Source organism: Canis lupus, chromosome 17 (assembly GCF_003254725.2).
Source record: "Canis lupus dingo isolate Sandy chromosome 17, ASM325472v2, whole genome shotgun sequence".
NCBI classification, from domain to species: Eukaryota; Metazoa; Chordata; class Mammalia; order Carnivora; family Canidae; genus Canis; species Canis lupus.
The window spans coordinates 61689371-61693712 of NC_064259.1; the positions used below are offsets into that span (position 1 = coordinate 61689371).

Here is a 4342-nt window from a genome sequence, read left to right on the forward strand (position 1 = left end):
TAAGAAACAAAACAAACAAAAGCAAACAAATAAGCAAAAAAGGTAGAAATATGTCCATAAATACAGAGAACAAATCAATGGTTACCTGAAGGCAGGCAGATGAGAGATGCGTGTAATGAGTGAAGGGAGGTGAGATATATAGGCTTCTAGTTACAAAATGAGTAAATCACAAGGATGAAAAGTACAGCATAAGGAATATAGTCAATAGCACTGTAATAGCACTGTGTGGTGACAAATGGTAGCTACTCTTACAGCTAGCATAGCATAACGTATAGAGTTGTTGAATGTTGTACACCTGAAACTAATGTAACATTGTATGTTATGTCAGCTATAATTCAATTTTTAAAATTTATAAACATTGGGAGGAGGGGAAGAAGAAGACATGAAGCAGCTTTATCTCCCCTTCCCATGTACACAGGCCCATTACACAAAGGTACACTTGCCACACAGGCCTCCCATGCCCTGTTGCCTTAGGGAATACTGAGGACCCAGCCCCTTCTTGTTCACCACTGGTCCAGCACAGGCACAGTCCCCTGTGAATGGTGGGACTACACTCCATCTTTATGAATAAATGGTGGTCATCCCGTGATAACTGCCCCGCACAGCCTTTCTTCTCTGCTCTTAGGGACCTGAGCTGAAATCCTTTTCTAAGACTATCTGGGATTGCTTCTGTCAGAGTGACAGCAGGCCAAGGGGTCTTGCCCCTGGATTCTTCCCAGTTTCTCTCACTTACTTGTCCCATACCCAGCCTGTCAGGACTGTGGTTGAGGAGAGAGACCATTGATTCCAAGCCCATGTCTTCAGTGTTATGGCCTGACCTCCCAAGATCATGGGATATTCTAAGGCTTCAGTAGAACTACAGCTAAATTTCAGTTTGAGACTTAAGACACAGCACCCTCAACACTAGTTTGCTGATATCCATTTCTTTCAGCCAAGATCTTAGGATACTAGGTGGTAAATGCCACTGCTTACCTTCAAATTTTGCAGCTATTTCATACTTCCAAGAGTGTATTTTGCCCTAATTTTCAGCAACAACTCCATGGAGTACCCAACAATTGTAGAACACTCATTCTATGCCAAATACCACACTCATACTTTACCTATGTTGCCCTTTTTAACATACACTGTGGTGTTGTTATTCTCCTTAGTAGATGAGGAAATTGAGTCCCAAGGACTTTAAGTGCCCAAGGTCACCCACTGGTAAAGGTCAGAGCCCCACTCTCAGTACTTCTTGGGGATGTTATGAACATATATTCCATCCTTGGTCAAATGTGGAGGGCATCCAGGTTTGTGCCCTGTGCCATCCCTCTGTCCTGGAATCTCTAACAGGAGTAGGGAGGAAGAATTGGGATGGGCCCTGGGTGACTCCTCCAGAAGCTCATTCTAATTCAATGCTTGGTTCCCCAACCCGTTCCATCTTATGATAACCACTTCCCTGGGAACCCCAGAGTCTGGGTGACTTATACATATGTAGAGAGATGAGAGATAAGTACTGTCTACTATAACCACCCAGTTCCACTTAATGGAACCTAATGGTTTTCTCAATAGAAGGCAGGACAGGGACTACAGCCTCCATTTATTGCCTACATAATAATAGGCACAAAACCCAAAGCCATTTGCCCTGTATTTCTACTAGTTCAGGGTGATTGTGAATCCGAGCCTAGGTTAAGTCAAAGTCATGCATGTTTAATGGGCCCCCCAGAAAACCATTCACCTCCTCAGTTGTTAGGTTTCCCCTAAAACAATACTGTCTGTGTACACCACCCAGGCCACCCCCTCCCCTCTGTCAACCAGAACTTCCCGGAACCCTGCCCTCACACTCCCACAGCCGGCAGTGTCCTGAATGGCTGCTCGGGACCATCCCAGATGCCAAGGTTCTAAGTCAAAAGTCATGAGTGGATTTGGAAATCAAAGGCAGCCAGCTTCGTATAGTGATGGGGAGGTGGAGCCAAGGCCAGTGTGAAGGCACCACCGCCTGCAAGTCTTGCCATGCCATGAGGGAGGCTGCCAGTCCTAAGGAGTGAGTAAAACCTGAAATTTGAGGAAGGGCAGGTGGGTCCTATTGTGACTGGGGACTAATTACAGCACTCCCACCCTAGGCCACCTCATGGCCCTAGGCAGGGATGTGAGATGTATAAAAGGTGGGCAGGCTCTGAGCATCCCAAACCCCTGGGCATCTCCACGCTCCAGCCACTGGCAAACTTGGGTAAGTCTGGCAAAGTGGTGCCTCTCCTTGCAGCCTTGCTTCACATGGTCCCAAAGTGGCTAGGAGTGGGGGTAGAGCTCTGGGTGGCTGGTCAGAAAGACCTAGTTTGGGCATTTCTCTTTTCCATGTTATTGGGCACCAACAAATAGTGGTCTATAAGTCATCTAGCTGAGGGGGTGGGGACTTGGGCTAAAATGGGAAAGGAAAGTCTGCCGAGAGGCTAGTGTCTTGAGGATCTTGCTGGTGTGTTATGGGTGTTGTATCTTGCCAGATGCTGAGAGGGAGTCAGTAGAAGGAAAGGCCACACCAGCCATGGGGCAGAGCACCCAGAAGAGTTGCATTTTAAGGAAAAGGCAAATATAGGGAGAAAGAAGACTGTGTCGGTGAATAGGGGAGCAGAGGCCCCAAGGAGCACAGAGCTGCAGGGACAAGATGATGTGGTACAGGGGCAAGGCTCTGCTCCACTGCTGGGGACCATCGTTTCTACCTACTTGTGCTGAGGGGCTAGGGATTAATTACTTCCTTCTCTGGGTTTGGTTTTTCTCAACTGTAATTAAGAATCAAGCTAAAAGATCCATTTTATCTGTAGATTCCTTTTTTCTATAACTCTCTTAGAGAAAAGAGATGCTCCTTCCCACCCTCTTAAATTTTTAGAAATTTATTTAATAAATCTAAACTCTTGCACTGTGCTCATCATGTGACAGCTACTCTGTGTGGTTGTGTGTGTGCTTGTACACACATATACACACTTGTATGTATGTATGCATCTTTATGTGTATGTATTTTATATACTCATTTGATCCTTACAACGACCCTAAAAGAGGTGTGCACAGGGGGCTAAGTAACTTGCTCAAAGTTACACAGCACATTAATGGTTTAGCCAGGACTCAGATCCTAGGCAGTTCTCTTCCAGATTCCATAGTTTTGCCATAAAAGTATATTACTTTTTGTTCTTGCTCTCCTTGTCCTTCCTTCTTTCTCTCTCCCTTTCTCCCTTCTTCTCCTCTTCCCTCCTTACCTCTTTCCTTCATGTTTCTCTGTCACGAAAAGAATTGAAACAACTTACAAACTTTTAGCCACAACTCATACTCACACCCACATTTACACACATACTCACACCCACATTACATGCATGCATAAGTATACACAGATATACACACCTTAAGTTATGAAGCCATCAGGGCAAAGCAGAAGCAGAGCAGGATGTGAATGTAGCAGGCCCCATTCCCCGGCTGGGAGTGCTTTACGGTGAAGGTGTTCCTCACTTCTTTGTCTTTCTTTTTCCAGTTGTGTGTCAACTCAGAATGTCTCAGCAGAAGCAGAAGCAGTGTGCTCCCCCGCAGCAGTGTGCTCCACCCCAGCAATGCTGCCCCCCACCTCAGCAAACTAAACAGGCTTGTCAGCCTCCACCCAAGTGCAAGGAACCCTGTGCCCCCAAGTGCCAACAGAAATGTCCACCCCCTCAACAGTGCCAAAAGTCCAAGCAGAAATAAGATCCCAGCATGTGACCAGAGGCCGAGCCTCCTCGGAAAACAGAGAGCATGAAGTTCACTGCCCCTCTCTCAAACAGCCATCTGTCAGCCCCACTCACCCCCAGCTTCTGACTGCAGCCACACTTAGGAAAAGGCAGCACCAGGATGGCAGCTTCCTCGATCTCTATCTCTTATTAATTAGCAACTGCAATTTCCACCTCAGACAATGATCTGATGCTGAACTGTCTAATCATCTTCACTGACATGTATCTACATTGCTATGCCTGCTTTCTGGAAGCTTGAGCAGCATGCTGGACACCTTTCTTAGCACCCTCCATTTCTGCTCCTGTTTTCCAAACAATTAAATGTAGTTCCTCTGGCAATCACGTGTCAGTCTGATTCTTCTGTTGTTGGACAATGTTACATTCCTGCAGATTTTGTGTCCCGCCCCCACCCGAGAGCCCTAGGGGAGCTGGGCATGCGGGTGCAGGCAAAGGAGCAAGCATGATACACATGCATTTGTGAGCTGTGGGGCATTCCCAGTGCTCCTGCTGGGGTAAGGAGGAGAGGAGGGCGCTTCGAAGCATGGACACACATCCCATATTCACAGAAAATGAAAGTACCACTGGAACCAGGGGAAGATGATGCCCATTTGGAGAACCAT

The 4342-nt window shown here is 46.7% G+C and overlaps 1 long non-coding RNA gene across 1 annotated transcript; it reads left to right on the top strand.

Annotated features, from left to right (window-relative positions):
* The first annotated feature begins 1835 nt into the window (after positions 1 to 1835).
* Positions 1836 to 4061, top strand: LOC112663924 (uncharacterized). The gene is made up of 2 exons (XR_003139441.3): positions 1836 to 2206; positions 3494 to 4061. It is a non-coding gene; the product is annotated as an uncharacterized LOC112663924 (long non-coding RNA).
* The last annotated feature ends 281 nt before the right edge of the window (positions 4062 to 4342 follow it).